Source organism: Jaculus jaculus, chromosome X (assembly GCF_020740685.1).
Source record: "Jaculus jaculus isolate mJacJac1 chromosome X, mJacJac1.mat.Y.cur, whole genome shotgun sequence".
Classification (NCBI taxonomy): Eukaryota; Metazoa; Chordata; class Mammalia; order Rodentia; family Dipodidae; genus Jaculus; species Jaculus jaculus.
In genome coordinates this window covers 108,245,995-108,273,290 of record NC_059125.1, presented here as the reverse complement: position 1 = coordinate 108,273,290, position 27,296 = coordinate 108,245,995, and the positions used below count along the sequence as shown (strand labels likewise).

The window sequence follows — 27,296 nt, the reverse complement described above, 5'->3', positions numbered from 1 at the left end:
GTTCAAGATTACTTCATAAACAGACATATTACTGCTTTTATCATATGACAATTATAAAGTACATAATAAGTATTAGGCAGATTAAAATATTTTGTCTTGCTCCTCAGACTGCTTTTTAAGCTAATCCTACCTCCAGCTTCTCCAGCTAATAGAGGGAAGTGTCCGTGTATGTCAAGAGTGATGTATAATCCATTTGGATGGTTTAGGGCCACTTTCCCCACTCCCTGAAGTGGAAAAACCTGTCAAGGGAAGTGGGCCTGCAGCCTTGAACCAGCTGGATTCATAGAAGGCAGCAGCTTCTTTGAGTTGGTAGAGGTCCTTGCTGTGCAGGTGCTCTAACTCCACTCCAGTGAGTATGATGTCTCTTGTTGGGTAATGACCAAGATTCCTGAGACCAGAGTCAGAGAGAAAAGTGGGAAACACCCTCACTTGTGCAAAGGGAACAAGGAGACCTGTGCACAGCAACCCCTGAGTTGGCTGTATCCTCAATTACCTGTAGCAACGCTGAAGTTTTCATCCTGACACTATCTAAGCCCAGCTTCTCCTGGCAGAGTCCCCTATCATTGTAGATACCAGCCCTACCAGAAGGAATGAGATATAGTATTTATCCAGTTAAGAAATAAAGGGTTCTTGAAAGAAACGAAAATTTTCAATTTAACATGAAGAAAATTTCTGGCTACAGGGTAACACTTACCTTTGATCAATGTTCTTTGATAGAGAAACATATGATCTGAAACTGACTACAACTGTGTCACTGGAAGCATAGGTGACAATAGTGATTGACAGGGAAACATTAGTGAAGGAAAAGAATTTCACAGATATTTCCATATTCCTTAGTGATGAGCCTTGTAAAAAATAGCTTCACTTTGACAAAACTATTTCAACCCCTTGCTTTACAAATAAAGCAAAAAAGGAAAATGCTTTACTCAGTGACATAAAACAGGTGGTTGTAGAGCTATGAAGATGAAAAATCAGAATTTTTGAGTCCTTATCTTTTTTATATCCACTCTACAAAACCCTTCTTCGTACTCATTTTTTCTTTGTAGTGAGGTGTTCATATGTGGACAATATCCATCTCAGACTCTCTTAACTTTGTTCATTTGACTACACCATCAATGCCCTTTAGTAAAGCAATTTCATTAGTGCAGCCTTAGCCAACAGGCACATGTCCATTTATCTCTTTGCTAAACTTCCACAGTACTAATTGTAGTCCTAATGACCAATAATTTAGGTTTTTAAATATTTTAAAGAAAGGATTCATTTGCAACTCTTTTGTCTATCTTCTGCCCTTAATCATTTTTTTTAAATTCCTCCAGATAAGGGAGATTTAATTATAATTTTTATAAATCAATACATTATACTGAGTTTTATATTGGGATGAAAAATTAAAGTGTAACTTTGCATCAAAATTCAGACACTTTTGAAGGTCAAATAAATTATTATACATAGTATTATTATGGATTATAAAGTATAAACTGTGAATATCTTGGGAAAACTACAATATTGTTCACCTTAGTAGTAGTATACCTGATCAGCATTAATTAAATTTCTTTCTATTATACAATTGGCCAACAATTGAATATTTTTTAAAAATTTACCCATTATATTGAGGGGTATTATTTCTTTTTAAAAATTTTTTTGTTTATTTTTATTTATTTATTTATTTGAGAGTGACAGACGAAGAGAGAAAGAGGCAGATAGATAGATAGAGAGATAATGGGCATGCAAGGGCCTCCAGCTACTGCAAACAAACTCCAGATGTATGTGTCCCCTTGTGCATCTAGCTAACGTGGGTCTTGGGGAATTGAGCTTTGAACTGAGGTCCTTAGGCTTCATAGGCAAGCACTTAACCACTAAGCCATCTCTCCAATCCGAGGGGTATTATTTCTAACGTGGCAAGTGCTGAACGATCTTGACATATTATAGAATTTTATTATTCTAATTTTATTTGTGGGTGTAATATGCTTAGAAGTTACAAATATTTGAGTATTCATTTTTGCATTATTTTAAACCTGTAAGAATGAGGTTAAATTGAAAGCATTGTTGATTAAGTTTTAATCATTTAAATACTGAAAACAGTTGAGAGTGGGAAAACTGTTGTCTCTGATTCTTTCTTGGTGGCAAAATATAAAATCTGATGGTTTTCTTTGTGGAGTAGGTGAGAGGGTATGGCTTTAGGACCTACAGATAAAAAGACCTAGATTTAAAGTTCAAAAATAGATTTACACTTAAATACCCTACTTGAGAAGTACAAAGACTCGCATTATGACATTTTTAATTTTTTGAAACACAATTATGGAGGAATTAGTAAAAGAAAAAATTCTATGATAAATTCACTTGTGAATAATGATGAAAATTTATAGCATTTATCTACCATCATACTATATCTCTTTCTGCCCATATATCTATCAAGCATTCATCTCTCCCTCCATATATAGAAAGAATTGCTTTGGATATCATAAAGTAATAAAATAAATCTTTACATTGAGCTCTATTAAGAAATACTGTAACAGTTTATTTGCATGTATCTGAATTCCTATGTATTGGGGAAGCTGAAGTCAGAGGATAGCTTAATGAAAGAGTTCAAGGTTAGCCTAGGTAACATACTGTAGGGCTGGAGAGATGGCTTAGCGGTTAAGGGCTTGCCTGTAAAGCCTAAGGACCCTTGTTCGAGGCTCGATTCTCCAGGACACACGTTAGCCAGATGCACAAGGGGGCACATGTGTCTGGAGTTCGTTTGCAGTGGCTGGAGGCCCTGGTGCACCCATTCTCTCTCTCTCTCTCTTTCTCTCCCTCTCTCTCTGTCTCTTCCTCTCTCTGTCTGTTGCTGTCAAATAAATAACTAAAAATAAACAAAAAACTTTTAAAATATGTCAAATAACTTTTGTTTGGCTAGAATTTCTATGAGATCAAAATAGCAGATATTTTAAATATTCAAATATATAATAAGATGTTCAAACACCCCAGACAGAACAGTCCATAGATTCACACTATGAATGTGTTTAAATAAGAGGTCTAATGATAAAAGTACCCTGCAGCAGAATGAACTTTAAGCACTGAAATAATGGCAGTTACACTATCTGCTCTACATAGAAATTTCCTATCTTGACAGTATTAAAAGCGAATGGGCAATACAAATAAAGAAAGCCAGGAAGATAGGAAATGCAATGAGGGAAGATGCATTTCTTAGTTAAATGGTTTTCTTTTGAACAGCACGTTCTATACTGAATAACACTTCATTCAACAATGAACAGATGTTTGTAGCAAGGAAACACAGTCTTTGTCACAAAATGGTTTTATATTAAGACGTTATCTAAATAATCATACTTTCTTATCTTTGAAGTAAAATTAAAATACACCAGTTGGAAAGAGAAAAGAAGCAAAAAAAAATTACATGGGAAACAAAATAATAAGTTGCTCTTAGGAAAAATGTGTAAAAGACATTGGCTTGACAAATTCTTAACTATCCACATGCACCTCTAAGACAAATCTGTAGAGTATATTATTTATGAAACTAAATTTTAAAAATCTATGTAAAAGTCTGCCTTCCTACATCTTGTTATCAGTAGAATACTTATGTGTATTTCTGGGAGATGGAGGGCATTCAAATAGCATGCATTCAAAGAATAAATGCAAATAATAAAAAAATTTATTATTATAACTGATTCATTCACAAGGCTAATAGGTTGAATATTCTACTTTTCCACAGTTCTAAGGAAGAAGATATTTACATTCATTTCCATTAGAGCCAAGTCTTTGGAACCTGGAAACAAGTGTGTTTATATTCTTTCATTTTATGTTCCCCATATTCTGACATTCAAGCTCCTTTTATTCTTGTTCCAATGGTGTTAGTAAGTATGATAATTGGATAACAATCTATTTTTCTATTTTTAAAATATATTCTGAAATACTGTATTGAAAAGTAACATTTTAGTTTATTTACAAGGAAAACTGTCTTTTTTACTAGGTTTATATATCAGTCCAAATGAACTTTATTTTCAATATATATTTTTCACTGATATTTCTTACCTTGATTATCCAAAAATGGAAGATTACATTGATGTGCAACTTATGTGCATTCTTTCATAATATTAGCCTACTTATCAGAATGTAGATATGAACAAAAGGTAGCCCTCAGAGTCCTATGCCCTTTATGATATGGGACATTGCTTTAAAGCTATTTCTTAGGAAGACAAGTTTACCCATCATACATGACAAAAAATAAAAATATAAGGTCTCCTCTCAATATAATAAGTTTATTGTAAAAGCTTATATTGATTCATGTTTTATAAATGAATCTTTATGAGATTTAAAAAAATATTATTTGGAGTCTTCAGCAATAGAGTCTTACCATCTATTCCTGGTGGGAAACCAAGGGCCTCAGCAATGGCCTATAATGTTTTGGGGGCATCAGGGACCTCCCTGGCCAACAACTCACTGGAGGTATCCCATCCCTGGCCTGATAATTTTCTAACAATGATCTATGGCTCCTGAGTGTTCCATTGTCCAAAACTGGAGGATTCCATGTGATTTATTTGTATCCTCTTAGATTTTGATTAGCCCTCCTACCCCCTTTGCTTTACTCAATCTCTTCCTCTGACCTGACTTTGGGCCTTTTCACCCCCATTAATCTATTCTTCTACTTACATACATACAATGGCAACCTATTAAGTACCATCCTTTCTCTTCCTACTTGGGCTGCAAGGCCACTGGGAAATCCTGCTGGAACTGAACTGATAACCTCCTCCATGTAGACCAGCTGACAGAAATCTGGAAGAAGCCATTATACATGTAGTTCAATGGGAGAAAGAGATACTACCAATGAAAATACTCAACAGTGGACACTGCAAACCTTATAATTGGCCAGCCAGGCCCAATGAGCCAATGGGTGCAATAATGGCACCTCTGTCATGGTGGAAACCAACTGCTCTCTAATTGGACTAGAGGCCCACTCCATGGGAGGGAATACATCCCTGATACTGAAAACTTAAAGCAGGGGTAGTCATGAGCCCTAGGGGTATAACATCTGCTGATGTCTGGATAAATGTATATACTATGCTTATCAAACTGCCCAGTAAGCACTTCTCTTAATATTTACACCCTTATATTAATGCTACTCTCACTTTGGGTAGAGAATCTTCTCTTTTCAGATGGCAGTGACCTTGGGACAACTCAGAAGGTATCATAGTGCTAGAAAGAAGTGACTGGAGTACTGAGTAACATCTCAATCACACCTTCCAAGGCTCAGGGCCTAACGTGGAAGAGGTGACGGAAAGAATGTTAAGAGCCAAAGGAAGGGTGGGACTCCTTAAAACGTGCTCCCTCTAGACATAAAATGGCTTGGATATCCATGACCTCATAGTGCCTGACACTACCTACACAAGACCATCATAAGAGGAGGAAAAGATCATGACATCAAAATAAAAGAGACTGATTGAGATGGGGAGGGGATATGATGGAGAATGGAATTTCAAAGGGAAAAGTGGGGGGAGGGAGGGTATTACCATGGGATATTTTTTATAATCATGGAATGTTAATAAAAATTGAGGAAAAAAGAATTAAATAGAGCTGACTACAAAAAAATAAAAATTCTTGGGCTAGGGATATGGCTTGGCATTTAAGGTGCTTGTCTAAAAAGCCTAAGGACCCAGATTCATTCTCCCAAATCCACATAACACAGGTGCACAAGGTGGCACATGCACTTGCAATTTGTTTGCAGTGGCTGGATCCTTGGCACATCCATTCTCTCTCTCAACTAAATAATTAATTAAAATAATTCTTAGGAAAAGGGGGTGTTTTCTCAGTTGTAGAGCACTTACCTAGCATGTGCCTGGCTTTGGGCTTAGTTTCTACCATCAGGAAACTAAAGTGACTCTAATTCAAAAATTTTTGAACTCCTTACAACATGCTCCCTCCAGACATAAAACGGCCTGGATATCCATGACCTCACAGTGCCTGAAACTACCTACACAAGACCATCATAAGAGGAGGAAAAGATCATGACATCAAATTAAAAGAGAGACTGATCAAGATGGGGAGGAGATATGATGGAGAGTGGAGTTTCAAAGGAGAAAGTGGGGGGGGGAGGGAGGGTATTACCATAGGATATTTTTTATAGTCATGGAAAATTTTAATAAAAATTGAGAAAAAAGATTTTTGAAAAGGAGCTGGAGAGATGGATTAAAAAATAATATGTTATTTTTTTTTCTAAGCTCACAAGACAAAGAGAGGGGTGGGGTGAGATTATGGGCACATAACCAGGGCCTCTTGTCAATGTGAATGAACTCCAGGAGCATACACCACCATGTGAATCTGACTTTACATGGGCATCAGGGAATTGAACCTGAACCGAGGCCAGTAGGCTTTCCAAGCAAGCACTTTTAACTGCTGAGCCATTTCCCCAGCCCCTTTATTAGATTTTAAATGAATTTTCAGTATATACTTATCCATGGAAAACAGTGCATAATTTTGTTCCATATGATGCTAAAATTGCAGCACTCAATTTTCTAGAGCTTTCCTCCAGTACTAGTTATAAAACCTAAAGACTAAATTTATAGATAAGTTACATGAACATATTCTCAATAATTACTTGCTGAGCTTCAAATATATGTGAGAAGAAAAACTTCCTGCTTTCAAAAATAAAAATTAAATGAATATAAAGTAAAGTCCCGAGAAAAACTCATCACTGACAAGTTATGTGATACAGTGACAGACTGGTGGGTTCATGAGTATTTGAATATATCTTGAAATAATAAAAGGCTTGAAATTACTCTAATTTGTGAGAATCAGAAAAGAAATTCAGCAGTTCTAAGACTTCTGTTCATATGCAGTGGATATAGAAGTTAGAGAAGTTTAGTTTGTCAAGAAGCTAGTAGGAGTATGAAAATATATCTATCTATATCTATATCTATATCTATATCTATATCTATATCTATATCTATATCTATATCTATATATGTATGTATTTATACTGGCGCCATCATCTACATGATAACTATAGTTTTATTTTCATCACACCAAATGGAGGTAAATGCCTATTATGTTTTTCTACCAATATTTAATGGCCAATTTAAATAGATATATACTGTCCTGAAATCACCATGGCAATTTTAGGTGATTCTAGTAAGGCCAAGCTTATCTTGTGGACTGCAGCATTGAGTGTAAGAAAGGTTCCTATGAATTAATAAGAGATGCCCAGAAAGAGATGGCAATGATGTCATAGCATCAAATACTCACTATTAATGTGGAATAGGAGGCACAGCCATGTATCTAAGAATAACAGCACTGAGTTGCTGTCTCTCACCTCTTCTCTTTCCCTTAGGCAGGATCACAGGACCCACCACCTCTGTACCCACCTGCATGCAGGAGGAGCCCACAGTGTGACTCTCCTAGTTTTTGGAGGGATTTGCTTTAGCACTGCTTGATGCCCAGTTGGTCAGGGGGAAGCCCAATGGGTCACTTGCCAGTGCAGTAGACAGCAGAGCTGGAGGTATGACAGTATGCTCTTTGCAGAGGCAGACTCTTGTGGGTGGTGAAGATTAATAGGGACTGGAAACAACTCAGAAATCACTGCTGATTTCACTCTGCATGGACACCTCACGGTTGCCACTTCAGGGAAAAGAAACATGAGCTGAGAATTGGGCAAGTCTGGGTTGAGAATCACAGCTCAGTCACACTCTGACTAATTTGTGGGGCCTTACAAAACTCATTCCAGCCCTCTTGATCTGTTTCCTCTTATGTTAAATAGATAATACTTGACTGGCGTAAAAATTAAAGGAAAAATATGAAGCATGACATTAGCTTGTGTTCAGTAAAGAATACTTTTGTTATAGCTAAACACTTTCATAATCATCAAAGACATTTCTCTTTTTCAAGGGATTGGGAAGAACTTGTAAAATTTTAGGAACTAGTTTTTAGTTATTAATTTCCATGTTTCCACTCTTTGTAACATTTTCCCTTACAGAAGCAACATTGCTTTATACTTGCTTTGGTTGGTTCAAATGTAAAATTTCTAATTACAATGGTATAATATTTCCTTAAAAGTATAGATCATATTCTTGAATTTTATGAAAGAAAATGACACAAATGTCCAATATAGAAAACTATCCATTTGATGTACTTTACACCTTTTTTTCTGTTGGTATAATCACTATTTCTTCCTTCATTTTGGCTTCAATTATATCAGTAAATATCATTGATGAAATTTTATGAAGCAAGCATTAATAACTTGGCTCCCAACAAAACACACCTATCATGTCCAACACTCCCTGCCCTTCTTACTATATGATGCCTACATGGATAATCCAGCCACCTTTGAAATTTAAGAGTGTGACCACAGTGTTCAGAATGGGATTAATTATAACACTTTCTGTGTGAGTCACCATTATCATCTCACCACCCATGGTTCTCTTTAGAAAACTAATTTGTTATTTAAAATTATGCACTGTGAATATCCAATTTGAGGAGACAATACCAACATGTTTTCTAAGAAGTTGTACAAATTAGTACTTCTGCCCGTGATGTATGAGAGACTCAATAAGATCACATCCCAGCAAATGCTTGATTTTTTTTAAAGTTATGAATTTTTATCAGTGTAAAAGATTCTATTTTTTCTTTCCTCCTCTCCTGTATGACAAATTTTTAACTTCAAAATGGAGTTATGAATTTTTTTCCTAGTCACTTGAAAAAATTAGAATAAAATACACACATTTTCTCAGCAAAATTAAAGCTCTAGGTGATAGTCATGAGTCTTTCTTAGCTTAAAGCTTAAATGGTTAGGGACAAGGAAAACAATTTAAAAGTAAGAATTACCCCATTTAAGAGTAGAAGAGCAGTATTCTCCAGGAATTAAAATACATAGGCTTTTCTGTGAGTAACAAAGGGACACAATTCTTATCTAAAATTATAGAAGAGTGACAAATTGAAGAGAAATACAAATTAACTGTTGTTTCTGTTGATTAAAGACTTGTAATATAGGTATTCTCTTCAATGTGCATGTCATTTGATGGATAGATATACAAAAAGGTAGAAAATGACATATAATTAATTGTTTATTAATTGTTTGGTTTTATTCTTTTATATTTCCCTTTAAAGGACATTCATTTATGAAGTTGTGGTCTAACTAATCACTTGGGAAAATACAGGTTCCTTTTTCCAGTTTGGGAAAACCACTGTAGTTCTCCAAATAATTCTTTTATATATCAGTAGAAGTCTAGCAGCCTTAATCATAAATTATAATATTGTGTTCAATATGTATATACATCAAAATGAAACCTTGTAGTACAAACAGTTTACATAAGTGGCATTCTGTCACAGTTTTATTTGAATAATGAATGTCTTTATATCTGCCTTTGACACTTTATATTTGTTCTACTTATGTCTAAGTATGTTTCAATAAAATTATGCACTTGCTTACCACTGTAACAATATTGTCCAATGTTCTTTGCTTATTGGGAATATGTAAATTTAAGTAGGTCATGTCTAAACAAACAGCTGTACCTTAATATGAGATCAAAATAAAAGTATCCTGGCCAGGTGTGGTGATGCATGCCTTTAATCCCAGCACTTGGGAGGCAGAGGTAGGAGGATCGCCATGAGTTCAAGGACACCTTGAGACTACATAGTGAATTCCAGGTCAGCCTGAGTTAGAGTGAAACTCTACCTCAGGGAAAAAAAAAAAAAAAACGTATGTTGCCTTTCATAGTCATAAAATTTACATGACATTTATATTATCCTTAACAAAAGGCAAAAATCACATCATTTAAATATTCACATCAAATTTTGGATCTACCAAACATTAGAGAAGCATTTCATTTCTGAAATTAACTAGTGACCTTATGGAATTTTGATATTACAGGTCAAAATTCAGACTGGTGAGCTAAAATTGTTTACTGAAAGTTAGACATTTATTCTTTGATATTTTGAAGAGGGGTCAAGACACTGCATTCTTTAACAAGCAGAGTAGGAAGCATTACTTTCAAATTGGCACTATGAGTTTCACATAAGGTACTTTATCAGGATCAATGCAGGCTTTTTTCCCAAAGATAGTTATATATTTAAGTGATCTTTTTCCCTTTGTTTTTACTACATCCTTGTCGAAAATTCTTTGACTAAGCAACAAATATCTATCTACAGAGTACCTACCATGCACAAGTCAATGATATAAAGGATTTCATGGAGGATAGAATACAAAAACAAAGGGGCTGGGGAGATGGCTGAATGATAATGGTAATTTTAAGTTACTTGCAAAACCAGCTGACTCAGGTTCAGTTCCTCAGTACCCGCATAAAGCCAGATGCAAAAGGGGGTACATGTGTTTGGAAGAGTTTGCAGTGGCAAGATACCCTTGCACCAATTTTCTCTCTCTCTTCTGTACATCAATAAAAATATTTTTAAAAGAATAATAGACTGCCTAGTGAGTTGCAAGAGGTCATTGAGGAAAGAGAAAAGAAGGCTATACTATAAGCCAATTGATTAAGGCACTTTTTAAAGGATCTTCAGGTGAAATGCAGGCTTCAGTGAACCCTTTCCTCTTTATGCATAATCGTTAATGATTTGAACACACTATTTTACTTTTCCTTTGTTTTATATTAATTATTCTTTTCCCACCAAAATGATTGTGAGCCACATAGGAGGCCAGAGATTTCAGCAGACACTTATGTACAAACTCAATAGCTCCCAATAATGCCAGTAATATTTCTTCATAACTATGTAAGTATTATTCCGAAATAGCCTCACTATTATCCTGATACTCATTCATTAGTATAACCTCCATAGATACAAAAGTAAGGAAAAATATGTGGTACTATGTAACAACACTAAGTACTAGTTCTGCACTTCTCTAATAGTCAGATATTTCTAGAAAATGGTGTGAAAATTTCAGAATAACTTAGAGTAATAAGCAGTACACTCTTCCTGCAACAGGGGTATGTTAATTGGAATGTTTTGCCTTTTAAAAACGTAGGCCACTTCATTTTTATTTTGAATGAAAACTTAATGCATTACCTCTTGATACAAACAGTCAAAAATAACGATCTTGGATTCATATTATTTTCAACAAATTTGATAACTTTCTGTTCTCTGAGGCATGATGTCATACAGAATGATGAAGGCAGAGCTGCTGGGTCTGTATTCTGCCAACTACTGCTCTCCACATTGTCATTGACCTTCCCTTTATGAAGGCTGTTCAGAGTCTTACTATCCTTTTCTCTTCCTCTAATTTGCTGACTATCCTTTCTCAAAGATGTAAGTCTGCCACAGGGATTCTCCTTCAGTGAATTGTGGAAGGAGGAGGAAAAATATTTTTTTAAATGACAAGATTCAATATTGGATAGCAGTAGCACCAAATAAAATGATATAAGAACAGGTCACAAATTATAATGCAGGGTACCTGGACACTGGATAGAAATTTTATTTGTTACTACAATTTCATTTGCTTTCATGCCTCCCCTGGAAATTTTAAATATACATCACTTTCCTAAACCTGTAGATAACAGGAAAAGAGGAACACAATTGAATGTTTCCTCAAAGGCTGTCTTACATAGACAGTATATACCACATTAAATAGATGGTTATTTTTTTTTCGTTAATTGTGATTTGTAAAAAAAAAGAAAAAAAATCTTTCATCACATCTGTCCCCAACACCTGAACACTATCCTAGCAAGGCACAGCTTTGTAGCCACCTGGTGGTAGGGGATGTCTGTTACAGAAGTCATGATTATAGAAATTTACCTATCGATGCACCAAAACTATGAGACACAGGTGAGAAAACTAGCCCTGCTTTTCTAAGTATTTACAGGCATTCTTTTTTTTTTTTTTTTTTTTTTTGGAGAAGCTGTTACACATATTAACAACCTATTTCAATTTGTTGCTCACCTTACCAATCTCACATTCACTCTTTACACTTAGTATAACCACTCTCAGGTTCTCAACTCTCAGGTTCCATCAACTATGTCTCATTCAACATCCACTGACTTCCAAACTTGCTAGGAAGTTTCCCCACTTGAAAACATTCTCTTAGTATATACTCTGAAATAATCATCCTAATAGCAGCACTGCATTCTAATTCTACATGGCCTCCAATGTAGAGCCACTTCCTATATTCTATTGTCACCTTTGCCCTTCCTGGTTTTTCCCTTGGTGGTCTTACAGCTTGCTCCAGCATTCTTTTCTATGATAAGCTTTCGAATAAACATTTTCCCCACTGACTTATTCACTTTAAAATGCATTTTGCTGTTTAGCATTAGATGAATTTGGAGAAGCCCCTAAAATATCAGGATTCCTTACTATGTCAGAGATATCATTTATTTTCTGTGTAGAGTCAGAGATCACTGCTAATCAATAATGTAAAGATCTGTCTGTAAAATGAAAATGTAACTTTCCCTTTAAAAGCATGAGGAGTGTGGGGCTTCATAAAAGTAAATATTGAATAAAGAGAAGCATGAAGGAACAAACAGTGTGAGGAAGTTGTGTTAGCAATCAAGTACCAAAATCAATTTTAAAAAGAATTGTACAAAATAAAGTATAATAAAGACAAATTCATTTGTGTGAGTTTTAGTATTTACTTATTATTATTATTAAAAACATTTCATGTGGATATATCATGTGTTGGTACACTCTGTTACCTTGTTCCTGTCTCCATGCTGTTGCAGATGTTCCTCAGTGGGGTATTACTTATGGGGTTGTGGTTTATTCATTTTGGGAGCATCAGACAGTTATTTTGGGGGGGAGAGAAATTCTGGAGAACATGATGCATTTTCTTAAAATGAATTTTCAGAGATAAGAATATCTAAGTTTTAGGACATAAAGAACTACAGAAAGATAAAATATAAAAATAATGAATAATGAAAATGAGTTTATTCACTTTCACCCAACATATATTGGACACATTTAACACTTCCTTACTGCAGATAAATATTGCTTTAGGTATTAAAAGACAAGTTTTTTTATTGGGCCATAAATGAATGTGTTAGATTCACTAGCATAATGGGTAATAGTGTATTTTATAAACACAAATATTCAGAAATAACTGTTTAAATCCTCTATGGGGCAAATTACAGGCAGATAATAAAATAAAGTTGTGTAGAGACAAAAAGAAATCTTTCAAGCCGGGTGTGGTGGCACACACCTTTAATCCCAGTACTTGGGAGGCAGAGGTAGGAGGATAGACATGAGTTTGAGGCCACCCTGCAACTTGAAAAACAAAAACAAAAAATCTTTCAACCTTTCAGGCATATATTTCCAGCCATAAGTATCTTAACTTACTAATTTTAGGTATTGAATCAAAGTCATTTTGGAGACAAGGAATGTTTTGTGAATATAAACATGAATCTTGTTACTCAGCAGCATTCTACTAAGTAGCAGCATTCTACTAAGTAGGCGAATGTGTCCATATCTACTGTCTGGTTTGGCCTTCTGTTGAAAAATAAATATCATTTTCAAGGAAAAATTATAGGATTCTTGTCATTTACTAAATGGCTTCTATTATATCTTAGAAACTTAGGCCAATTTATATAATTTCTCTGACAAAGTTATGTCATATCCACTTTCATGGGCAGGTTGAGGCAAAATAGGATTAAAGGAGTTGAGCAGCAGCAATCATAATAACTATAATAATAACAATGAACTAACACTAGTTCATTATCATATGTTTTGCATCCAATATGTGTTAGATACTTAATATTATTATATTTACAAATTTGTCATTAGACAAATCCATGGGCGTCAGGGACCTTGGACCTATGGCCTCCTATCTTAAGCATGGACAATAAAAATGAGATCCATTTGAATATTTTAAAAATGAAAGGAAATAATATTTAACATGTCCAGCATAAAGGCTGATAATGCTTGATAATTTATACAATAAATATATGTATCATTTTATAGGGAAATTTGTTGGGAACATAGTAAAGGATACTTAGAATGTTAAAAATATTATTCCTTATGTCTACATTTACTCTCTTTCTACCTAAAATTGATAAAATCATGCCACCTTTTATGATTAAAATCCTAAACTTTGCGTGGTGACTCCCATCCCTTAGGATACTGAAGTGTGAAGTTTGCCACAAGTTCAAAACAAGTCTGTGTACCATAGTGAGTACTAGGTCAGTCAGGGCTACAGAGCAAGACAATGTCTCAGCATAAAAATACTCAAAAAAGAAATTGAGGAGGACTTGAGAAAATAGAAAGACCTCCCATGATCCTGGAAAGGCAGAATTAACATTGTGAAAATGGCAATCTTACCAAAGACAATATTCAGATTTAATGCAATAACAATCAAAATCCTAATATTGCTCTTCACAGAGATAGAAAAATTGATCTCAAATTTCATATGGAAAGGCAGAAGGGCTCAGATATCCAAGCATGTCCTCAGCAAAAGAAACTCCTCTGGAGGCATCACCATACCTGAGCTAAAACTATATTGGAAAGCAATAGTAAAAAACCAGTATGGGGCTGGAGTGATGGCGTAGTGGTTAAGTGCTTGCCTGTGAAGCCTAAGGACCCCAGTTCGAGGCTCGGTTCCCCAGGTCCCACGTTAGCCAGATGCACAAGGGGGCGCACGCCTCTGGAGTTTGTTTGCAGTGGCTGGAAGCCATGGCGCGCCCATTCCCTCTCTCTCCCTCTATCTGTCTTTCTCCCTGTGTCTGTTGCTCTCAAATAAATAAATAAATAATGGACAAAAAATATTAAAAAAAAACCAGTATGGTCCTGGCACATAAACAGGAGTATAGACCAATGGAACAGAATAGAGGATTCAGACTTTGGGTCAGTTAACTATAGCTACTGGATATTTCACAAAGACCCTAACAAGATAGGCTGGAAAAAAAGACAGCCATCTTCAACAAATGGTGCTGGCCAAACTGGATAACCATATTCAGGAAAATAAAACTTGATCCACACATCCTGCCATGCACAAAAATCGAGTTCAAATGGGTCAATGACCTCAATATAAGACCGGAAACTTGGCTACTACTGGAAAAAAAAAAAAATAGGAGGAACTTTCCATGATATAGTAATGGAAAAAGAATTTCTGAACAAAACCCCAGTAGCTCAGGATCTTAAACAATCCCTCAACCATTGGGATCGTATGAAGCTGAAAAGTTTTTTTTTTTGTTGTTTTTTTTCCCCCACAGAGAAACATATAATAAGCACAGCCAATAGATTACCCAGAGAATGGGAGAAAATATTTGCTGGCTATCCAACTGACAAAGGAATAATTTCTAGAATCTACAAAGAACTCAAATACCTAAAAATAAAATGTCAAACAACCCACTCACAAAATGGGGCAAAGAACTGGACAGGCAGTTCTCAGAGGATAGCAAACATCAAAAAATCAAATGAAAATAAATGCTGGCAAGGATGTGGAGAATTAGGAACCCTCATCCACTGTTGGTGGGAAAGTAAGATGGTACAACCACTTTGGAAAGCAATATGGAGACTCCTAAAAAAGCTGACTATAGAGTTAACAACAGACCCAGTTATTCCCTTACTGGGAATGTACCCTAAAACCTCCAAGCCTCAAGCATGCGAGATTTGCTCAACCATGTTTATAGCTGCTCAATTCATAACAGCTAAGAGCTGGAATCAACCCAGATGTCCATCATTAGACAAATGGATAAGTAAGATGTGGTATATCTACATGACAGAATTCTACACAGCAGTAAGGAAAATGACACAATAAAATTTGAAGAAAAATGGTCAAACCTGGAACAGATCATTCTCAATGAACTCACCCAATCACAGAAAGATAATCATCACATGGTGTCACCCATCTGTGGCTCCTAACCTGAATTTACCTAAGATGCTGACATACCTAAAAACCATCTCGAGGACAGAACAATAGGGTGGGTAGGGTGGGAGGGAAGGGTAATGGTTGTTGTGGGGGACACAAAACTGGACCCAAATGGTGATGATACCATAAAATTCTACATCCTGAAAAATAGACTAAATGGATGAACCTTCATCAGGTCTTTAGAGGTTACACCTGAATCACAAAGCCCTGAAGAGGGTATGATGAAGACTAAACTTTTCCTGTTTCTCTCACTTTCTTTCTCTCTCTCCCTCTTCTCTCTATCTCTTCCAGATTACCTATCTTTTTCTTAATTCTTTTCTTGGGCACTGACCTGTAACTCCCGTTACCAGCATGTGGCTAACATCCACAGTCAGCTGTTGATCATAGAGACCTAAAAGGTTTCCCAAAAGAAGATGTATTTTTGTCAGAGCACTTGATGACCCTCCAAAGGTTATTAGTAAGACCCTACTGCTCAAGACACCATATGCTGACATTATGAAACATGGAGTGACCTGGCTGGAACCTGGAAGAGAGTCAGTCCCCAGAAAGTTAGCTCATCTAGTGCCAGAAGGAGCTACATGAGTGACTGGGGGAAAATGACCATCTGTCCAAGCAACCCAAGGTTCAAACTATTCAGCAGCAACAACCTGATGTGATGCTCACAGTAGTGCAATAGTGGTACACTGACATGGTGGGAAATCAACTTCTCTTGATTTGGCTCACTGATCTACTCAGTGGAATGGAACCCATAGCTGGAGCTGAGGAACAATTCAGAACCATAACCAAAAATGAGCCTGCTCTCCATTATCAAGCTCCCACCAACCATGGGCTGCAAGAGGGCATACACCTACTACATTCTCTCTTTAAAATAATGGTTATCCCATTTATCTACTTTACACTCCATTTGAGAATTTGCTTCTCTTTTGAAGTTAGATGCAGATCCTAAGGAGGGAACCAACCCATCACAACTCAAAAGGGCCCCATCTTAAACTAAGAGGAACTAGGGAAATAAGCAAGAGTGCTGCTTTCTTGGTGAACCTGGCACCAACACAAGGGTGAAGGAGATAGACACATAGAACACTCAACTCCTACCAAACCAGATATCCAGAGACACAGAGGCTCCCAAGACCTCATCACTGAAGTAGACCTAAAACAAACCCAACATGGCTCAGGGAAATTCATGGAAGAGGGTGCTGAAAGATTGTTAAAGCCACAAGTTGGGACATTATGCACAGAGACATTGCCTCTTACCTAATGGCTAATGTCACAATGCATGACCCACATTTCCCAACGAGGAGGGTCCCTGCAGAGGGGGGAAGGCAGGGTGGAGGCTAATGATGGTACCAACATGACTGTATACACTGTGTACATAACTAATAAAAATAACAACAAATTTACCCCATAATTTTGTAATCAAAATCTGTACTTTGTTTTGATTTTAGCAGAGCTGGAAAAAAATCTTTCCTATAAATTTAGAAGAGAAACTAGAATTTCCCTTTTATGTAAAAGCTGAATTTCCTCCTATTTATAATCCCTTGAGTTACAACTAGTGTTTATCCACTGTTAAATGTATTGCCCATTTGAGGGAAGAGCTGGATAAGTAAATTGGGCATTGTGTATTAAATAACAGTACAAATTAACAATTAATTACATTTTTGAATATTAATATTTTAGTGTCATGTGCATAATGGGTTCACAGCAAATTTTTTTTATTTATTTATTTGAGAGCGACAGACACAGAGAGAAAGACAGATAGAGGGAGAGAGAGATAATGGGCGTGCCAGGGCTTCCAGCCTCTGCAAACGAACTCCAGATGCGTGCGCCCCCTTGTGCATCTGGCTAACGTGGGACCTGGGGAACTGAGCCTCGAACCGGGGTCCTTAGGCTTCACGTGCAAGCGCTTAACCGCTAAGCCATCTCTCCAGCCCCACAGCAAATTTTAATTCACATCAGGAATTCCATTTAAACACACTTCCAAAACAATTGAGTAAAGTTTGAGGAACAGGGGAAGTTTACATAAGATAGGAAGGAAATAGGAAGAAATTTGAAAAGAGCTGCAAAAAGAAATAGGATTGTGTCAACTCTGTATGATTCAATCTTTCTTCCTTCCTAACACTGCTATTTTTTTTTCATATTATCCCATTATCTCTGCCTGCTGTCATTGCCAGAGAACAAATAGAAACATCTTCTATAAAGTTTCCATGCTCCCTTTACTTTTCCACACACACACCTGCTCTGTAACTCATCAGCAAAGGCAGGCACACCCTGAAGCATGTGTAGAGATCACTTTTTCAAAAATTTTCACTCCTCAGTTCTTAGCTTTCCTTTTTATTCTGCTGTGTGCTTTGTGACAATGGAAAGTGGCTTCAGAGACTTCCTCTGCCAGACTGTATGATGCTCATTTCACATATCATCAATGATTTTCCAAACCTGATATAAATGCTGCCCCAAAACTTTTATTTGAGAGCAGTTGAATTCTAACCTTTCAATTGTAGTTTCTCCTGGTTGCCTCAATCAGTTCTATTTTCTTCCCAACAGACCAGTTCTCTCTTGAAATTCCAAAATGTGGAACTTAATAGCCACCCCCATAGCTCACTCAGCATGCTTATCCAATTGAAGTTTAAAACCATTTTAATGTTGATATCAGGAATTCCCATCTCATTGAGACTTCTCAAACATAGACTTGCTTTTCTTATGCCAAGCTCCATACTTGCAGTTCACATACAACATGAACACTCTAGCTTATATCTTTTCACTTTTTCACTGTTTCAACGGTCTTATTGATAAACCCTTAAATCTTCAAGTCCTAACTCAACTGTAATGTTGGCTATATTGTGTGTCCTTCTCATACCACCCAGCCTATGGCAGTTTACCTAGTAGTTCCTTTTCTTCTAGTAGAGTCGTCTTCAAACTGCACAGACTGTGCATGACCCACACATAAGCAAGTAATGAAGTTCAATTTCACCCAGATGGAAAACAATTAAAAGATGTTTTACATATCATAACATGTACAGAATATTGATGTGGTTTTATTGGAACTCACTCTGTGACTTCCTTCAAGCATTAATGGTAATGTTAAGCACTTGTGAGTCTCTGCCATCTAAAACACTTACTTTCTGGCTTTTTATTTTGTCTGTGCATGTGGTTGTATGTGTGTTTGTGTGTGTGTGTGTGTGTGTGTGTGTGTGTGTGTGTATGCGTGTATGCATGTATGTAGTGTGTGTATGTGGAAGCCAGATATCAACATCGGGTGACTTCTTACATTGCTCTCCATATAATCTTTGAAATAGGGTCTTTTGCTGAACCTAGGGATCACAAACTGTACTAGATTAGCTGGCCAGCAAGCCCTAGGGTTCCTCTTATCTCTGTCTTCCCAGTGCTGAAATTGAAAACATGTCCCACCATGCATGACTTTTACATGGATGCTGGAATCCTAACTTAGGTCTTCATGCTTGCACAGCACGCACTTTACTAAGCCATCTTCCTAGCTCCTATCTGGCTTTTTCCAGGGAAAAAAATGTGTTGATCCCTGTGTAATGATCTTGCTACTCCAAGTAAAGCCCATCATCATGTAGAAGATTATTAGAAATATACACTCTTAGAGTCCTTGCCAAACCTGCTGAATTAGTAAGTGCAGTTTAATGGGATGCCCAGATGATTCTAGACACAGTAAGAAACCATAAAACCCAGTCTAGAACTCATCATGATGCCTTAAAATTGACTGTCAAGGGCTGGAGAGATGGCCTAGCGGTTAAGCACTTGCCTGTGAAGCCTAAGGACCCCGGTTCGAGGCTCGGTTCCCAGGTCCCACGTTAGCCAGATGCACAAGGGGGCACACGCATCTGGAGTTCGTTTGCAGAGGCTGGAAGCCCTGGCGCGCCCATTCTCTCTCTCTCCCTCTATCTGTCTTTCTCTCTGTGTCTGTCGCTCTCAAATAAATAAATAAAAATTTTTTTAAAAATTGCCTGTCAAGATTTAATAGATGAAAAATTGGGAACATGACCAGCATCACAAACCATATCAATTATAGAAATTACATATAATTGAAGATGTTTAAGTAATTACAAAATAGGAAGTGACAATTCTGTGGGACAGAAAAAGGCAGTATGTAATTAAAATAGAACTATGAATGCTTAGTTGAAAAGGACCCAAGAATTATATCACTGGAAAATGTATTCATCTAACAACATCATATTGCAACTATATTTGTCAATATTCAGTTCCATACATTCAATAATATATTAATGCTATATACTGTATAGATATGTGTTAATATTTTTTAGAGTGAAGTATATGTTCCCTTAACCTAGCTCTTTAAAAGTTTAGTTTATACTATAACCCATGTGTTACAAATTTGAATTTTCCTATTTAATAAAGCATAGTGGAGTATACCATGGTTTATCTAGTATCTTATAATGTGAGTGAGAAGCCCTTTTATCAATAAAGAGAAAGGTTTTGATTCAAAATGCCTTCTGCAGTATTCTACATTAAAATGGAGTATTAAGTGTTATGTCAGCTGTGTGTATAGCTAACATATTTAAATTCATAGCATAATTTTTTTTACTGCTGTCATAAGTATTAGATGATAGTTCACATGTACAGCCCTATGGTGAGATCTCAGTCACCAAAGCTTTCTTTTTCACCAGGATGTAGTGTTTACTGCTGCCACCTATGGTGGGGACAGAAAAGTATGCTGTACAATTGAACAGCCACACATTAAACAATCCCAAAAGTTACACAAACACTTTTAAAACATTTTTTAAATATATATATATATATATATTAGTATGTTTGTATACAGATGTGCTAACATCTTCTGTCCATCTGGCTTTATATGGGTGCATGGGAAAATGAACCTGGGTCAGTAGGCTTTGAAAATAACTGCAGATATACCTCCCCAGCTTCCACAAACACTTTTTAAATAAACAATGCCTCTTCATTCATTTAGCTATTTAGTCAATGAATATTTGCCAAATTATTGATTAATTACTCACCAAAGCAAGTACAGTCCCCAAACTCATGGAGCTCACATCTAGTAAAGGATAGAACAATACTCAAGGAAGCAGAAAACTGAATGGATAATTATTATTTACATCAAGTATTGGGAAGGTTCAGGTGTTTTATTAAAAATGATTTTGTGGGCTGGAGAGATGGGTTAGTGATTAAGGTGCCTGCCTGCAAAGCCTAAGGACCCAAAATCCAATGTAAGCCAGACACACAAAGGTGAAGCAAGCACATGGTTGCACATGCCCACTATGTGGTGCAAGCATCTGGCATTCAATTGAAGTGGCTGAGGCCCTGGAGCACCAATTCTCTCTGTCTCTCTCTCTCTCGCTATCTCTAAAAAAATAATAAATAAATTAATTAATGAATTAGTTAAAAAAATCAAATTGATTTTGCAACTTGAGCTCCTACTTGAGCTCAACTTGAGCAGGAAGATTCCTGCTATAGGGGGCATGTCACTAGAGGCAGATCTGGATTCCAGCTCTAAGGTGTGTACAGAGTAGTATGGAGCTCTGGCTGTTTATCTTTTTTGGTGTTTGCTGGCTGGTGGTGGCTCTGCTTGGATCTATGGAAATGAGCCAGTTGTTTCCACCATTCATTGAGTTGCCCTGGAATTTGTAAACTTGATTGAACCCTTTCTTCCTGTAAACTGCCTTTGGTCAGGCATTATTTTTTAATTTTTTTTAATTTATTTGAGAGAGAGAGAGCGACAGACACAGAGAGAAAGACAGATAGAGGGAGAGAGAATGGGCGCACCAGGGCTTCCAGCCTCTGCAAACGAACTCCAGACGCATGCGCCCCCTTGTGCATCTGGCTAACGTGGGACGTGGGGAACCGAGCCTCGAACCGGGGTCCTTAGGCTTCACAGGCAAGTGCTTAACTGCTAAGCCATCTCTCCAGCCCTGGTCAGGCATTTGTCCAGCAGCATGAAGGTGACTGCAACAGTAGTAGCCCAGTGTTATCTACCTGTTTTAATGTAGATGCATGTCTCAAGCCTCTTAAGTGCAACTTTTCTTCTTTTTGAGACAGAGTTACATTTATCCCATGCTATTCTTGAACACAACAAGAAGCCAAGAATGGCCCTAAACTCCTGATCCTCCTTCCTCTACTTCCCAAGTGCTTGCATTACAGGCCTACACCACCACAATTGATTCACTTACAATGTTTTATTGCTAGCTCATGTTTCTTCTTAAATTAGTATAAATACATAATTAAAGCTATTATTTTAGGGGCTGAAGAGATGGCTCAGTGGTTATAAAAGCTCTTGCTTGAAAAGTCTGACAGCCCAGGTTTGATTTCCCCCAGCACACACAAAAAGCTAGATAAGCTAGATACACAAAGTGGTGCAAGTGTCTGGAGTTCACTTGCAGTGGCAGGAGGCACTGGCATGCCCTTACACTCTCTTTCTCCATGTCTTTCTCTCAAATTAAATGAAAAATATCTTTTCCAAAAAATCTGCTTTTTATCACTAATTAAATTAAAAAATCTATGTTTTTTGTGACAAATTTTTGGAACATGATGTCAACTTGGCATGCAGGTATTTATTTTTTTAGGGGACTCTAAGGATTGAGCAAAAGGCATTCTACATATTATGGAAGCACTCAACCATTAAGCTGCATCCCTAGTTTCCTATGTGCAATTATTGACTTTTTGCAGTCATTAAAGTTGTACCTTCATTTAATATTTAATGGGATGTGTGTATTTTTGAAAATATGTAATTTAAATATATAAACATTTTGAAAAGTATATGCTCAGAAATATTAAATATACATATAAAATTATTTTAGTTATTATCTAAAATTAATGGACATTACATTTATTCTAGTTTGAAGAGGGCTACTTTGAATATAAAACATGCATCTGCAATTTATTTGCAGTGGCTGGATGCCCTGGAATGCCCATTCTATCTTGTTCTCTTTCTTTCTTTCTTTCTCTTTCTCTCTCTCTTCTATCTCTGTCTCTCTGCTTGCAAATAAATAAATAGATTTTTTAAGTATACATTCATTTAGGGCTGGAGAGAGAGTTCAGCCTCTAAAGTGCTTGCATTGTAAGCATTAGAACCTGAACTTGTTGCACAAAACTTATGTAAAAATCCCAAGTATGGTGGTGTACTTTTTTATTGTTGTTGTTTTTATGAGGTAGGGTCTTGCTTTATTCCAGGGTGATCTGGAATTCACTATGTAGTCACAGGGTGGCCTCCAACTCACAGTAATCCTCCTACCTCTGCCTCCCAAGAGCTGGGATTAAAGGAGTACAACACCTTGCTCAGCTTGAGGAGTACATGTTTAATCTCGTCACTTGGGGAGGTGGAGACAGTATATTCCTTGGGCTTGCTGGCCAGCCAGTTTACCTAACTGGAAAGCTGTGGGTCAATGAGAGACCATTGCAGGAAAAATAAATTTAGATGTCTTTCCTAAGGAACTACACTAGAGGTTGTCCTCTGGTATCCATACATACATGCATACACATGAACACAAACTTTTAAAAATGTGCCTTTATTTTAAAAAGTATAGCTAGGGGCTGGGGAGCTGGCTCCTTAGGTAGAAACACTTGCCAGGCTAGTATCACATCCTGATTTTCCCTGAATATGATTCCCCAGCACAAGTGTAAACAGCTGAGCATAGCCATACATGCCTGTAGCCTTTGTCCTGTGGGAGGTGGAGACTGGGGAAGCAGTGAAGCTCACTGGTCAACGAGTCTGGAAAATTGTTACCTCTATGTTCATTGAGAGATTGTATCTTGAGTAGGAGAGGATCCTCCACTGGCTTTCACCAGAATTTGCACATGCATACCACTACCACCATCACTACCCATACTATACACACAAATGCATAAACAACCCTGACTATATCTTTCTAGAGGTGCCCTTATTTTGTCATTATAATTCAATAGTTATTATTAAGCTAATTATTGAGTATATATTATATGCAAGTCACTACATTCATTCTTATAGGTGATTCAAAATGTATATACTTTACATTGGACATGATACTCCATTAGTTAGCAACTAATCCCTGTTCCTTACATAAATTTCTGGCTATATATTATTTAATTTTACCAACCGAAAAGTAAAACAGATGTAATTATTTTATGAGCTATAAGAACTTAAAATATTTCTGCATAAAGCTACTTACAATGTACCATAAACTGAAATAATGGAACTGGCAATAGGTAATATTTGATACATGCTCTGATTTTTATATTTTAAAGTAATTTGGTAACCTAGAGAGAGGAATTCTGAAAATTATTTATCAGACGATTTATGTTGATTAGAAAAACCATTTGTTAATTGGGTTTGTTTTATTTCAAACAACACAAAGCTTTCTTTAATTATTAGTATAGATGCCAAGAGAGTGGTGAGTTTAAATCCTGTCATGATGGTGTTGTAGTGTTCATGTGTTTATACTATTTCTTTGCTGTATTAACCATTCTTGTAAAAAATTTTAAAAGCTGTTACGACTTTATAGAAACATATTTACCTTTGATACTTACTTATATTACAAACCTTATCCAGTTCAGGAGGTCCATGGCTGTCCAGTTGATCATTTTTCACAGGAAACATTGACTACATTACCTAAATTGTTACTTTGGCTAATATATACCTCAGCAGCATTTATCTTTGGATATAAATATGTAGGGCTTTAGGGATGGCATTACCAGCTTTGAATGGCAGTGGAAACAAGTCAAGTGAACTCGTTTTGATGTTTTAGCAGCCATAGAAGTACATGCAGTTTAAAATAGCTAAAGAAATCACAATTCAAAAATTCAAGCAAGGGCTGGGGAGTGGCTCAGTGGTAGAGCACTTGCCCAGCATGCATGAGTCACTGTGTCATACTGAGCAGTGAAAAAAAATGTAAAGAGCAAAAAATAAAAGGAAACCAACAAAGAAAAACCTCCAACAATCTCAGTTTATACATGTATAGGTATTACAATAAAAATCTTGGTATTCTTCTATATGCAGTGTATTTTAATATACTTAGCCACATTATTCACAATACATAGCTAGTCTCTGACATGTTATGTCACTGACATGCCCTCTCAAGGCAAGCCTTACAGAGAAGTGAAGTGGGCAACTACTTTCCTGAAGTCATGATGAGATGTGAGGCTTTATCAAAGGGATGACATGTAGCTTGTTAAGTATTTATACCTTTTTTATACCTTAAGATAAATTTGCTTAACAAGTAGTCTCTCACTGCCAACTGGGCAAGAACCAGTTGTTAAAAGGTTTGTGTAGAAAGAATCCATAGCCCTGGGAGAAAAGTAAGGAGCACTGATTGTAGAGTCATTGGGATTTGTCATGCAGAAGCAGAGAGAATATGGTTTACTAATGTCAGAACAGTACTGAAAAGAGACAGTCAAGATGAAATTGACTGACTTCATATTCTGTAAGGCTGACCTTGATTTTTTTTTTTAACCACTGGGCAGGTCATATGATGCCATTTATATATATTAAATGGGCTTGTGGGGGTAATGTTGAAACTTACCTGCACATCCATGTGAACCTATTTCATCAATGCAATGAAAACATCTACAGGCACACTTGGATCCTCAAAAACTTACAATGAGTGGCTTCCTGAGTATGCCCAGCATACCTGCCAGGACACTTTATGTTTTCCCCTATGGAAAGCTATTTGGAGGAGATTTTATATATATATATATATATATATATATGTATATATATATATATATAATCTTTTCATCATAGTAAATGATGATGGACTTAATAAACCAGGACAGTTTTGTGTTGGTTATTTTGGCAATAAGTACATTTTCATGTATTCATTTTGATGCATCTATCTTGATGGGGAATAACTGTTTCTTCCTCTTATTTTTTATCACCAGTAATGTGTGTATCACATATTCCCAGCCCTAGTCCTTCGTTAATCTCTCAAATTTTCATAGACTTTTACTTTTTACTTTATCTTTGTGCTGTTTAATTTCTTTTATATGAATAAATTAGCAGTACACTAAACTGAGTATGAAATACTACTATAATGATGAGATAGCTTATATTATAGTTGATTGTTCTGCCAAACTTTCATTCTAAAACATTTTGTGCTATTAACTATATCAAGGTTACTAAGGAAAAACAATGAGAAATATAATTGAGAATTCCCTGCATAGTCTTTAAAATAAAGGATCCAATTTTGCCCCACATTGCCTAACCTATAATTTATTTATTCAATCATATAATCATGCTCTGGAAATGCATAGAATGTACAACTGTCCACTTTCTGCTTTTCATCATTTATGACTTACAAGTTTGTCTATGTTTCAGCATTCATGAATGATAGCAATGGTTTCTGTTTCCCCTTCCCTTTTTCTGTGAAGTTTAGATACATCCATTTAAAAATAATTCTTTCCTTTTGGTGCTAGTGATGGAATCCAAGTCTTTTCACATTCCAGCCACATGCTCTAGTTTGAAGAACTTTGCTTTCTAATATCTATCATTGGAAAACAATAGCTATATTTCCTAAGCCACAATCATGGATGTAAGTTTGTCACTAAAGAAGAAAATCAAATGCTCATGTTGTGTCTTTGCTGAGAAAATTTTCCCAATTCATATCTTTCCTCATATTTATTTATGATAGGCAAGATGGGGTAATAGTTTGATAAATGTGTCAGTGTCATGAATGACTTGATAACAAAGATAAGTTAGAATTCTTTTGATAGGTTGCATTTAATTACTTTTTACCCATTAAGTAAAATACCCTTTTAGGTATGGCAGGCCCTGTACATGTTTGACTAGTTCAGAGATAGTCCTAAATTAACAAAATAACAGGCATCACCTAAATGCAGTAGTTTAATATCATTGTAAAGTAAGAGACCCAAAACATGCTTATGGGCATACTTACAATTAAATTTGGAAGGATGGTGCTGGTTGGCCTATGCTCGCAGGTATTTGGTGATAACCCTAAAAGCAAACATTAAGAAAAATTCAATAAGAACTCAATAGTTATGATACAATTTGAGGTGACTATTTTAAGCACATCAAGCGTAACTGAAAATGAGTGGGGCTGTGGTCCACATACTCCAGAAGACAGGGTCACACATGTAAACTCAATACTAATAAGTGAAATAGTAGGAGAGCAGGCATGTCAGTATTTGTATTTATGCTAAAGAAGAAATTTTATATCTAAATCAAATTTATATTCTAAATCAAATCTTGAGTTAAACCATTATTTTACATAAAACTTACTGAGCAGAAGTTAAATGGTAGTTGATGCAAATGTCCTAAAATAATATTACCCCTGCATGGAAAATGAAATCAGGAAATCATTCTTTTAGTATTAATTATTGAAATCATTGAAATAAATATTAGCTATTTTTTATAGATGGACAAATAAACTTGTGATACTGTTACCATTTCAATGCATTTTAATCATGAAAGGATCATCCAAGACATGAAATATTTAAAATAAAAATATTTTAACTACAGGGATTTTATTAAAATATCATTCAAGTAAAATGGAGTGAATACCATCAGAGTTTTGAGAAATAT

General features: G+C 36.1%; 1 protein-coding gene and 1 non-coding gene across 2 annotated transcripts in view; both read right to left on the bottom strand.

Moving 5' to 3' along the window:
* Htr2c (5-hydroxytryptamine receptor 2C) overlaps window positions 1–27,296 on the bottom strand; it is a 263,217-nt gene that overhangs the window by 213,349 nt on the left and 22,572 nt on the right. Inside the window, exon 2 of the mRNA XM_004659115.2 lies at window positions 26,650–26,708. The gene's annotated coding sequence lies outside the window, so the exon portion shown is untranslated. The remainder of the gene's footprint in view (window positions 1–26,649; window positions 26,709–27,296) is intronic.
* Window positions 7,344–7,471, bottom strand: LOC123456981. The gene has a single exon (XR_006634835.1). It is a non-coding gene; the product is annotated as a small nucleolar RNA SNORA35 (small nucleolar RNA).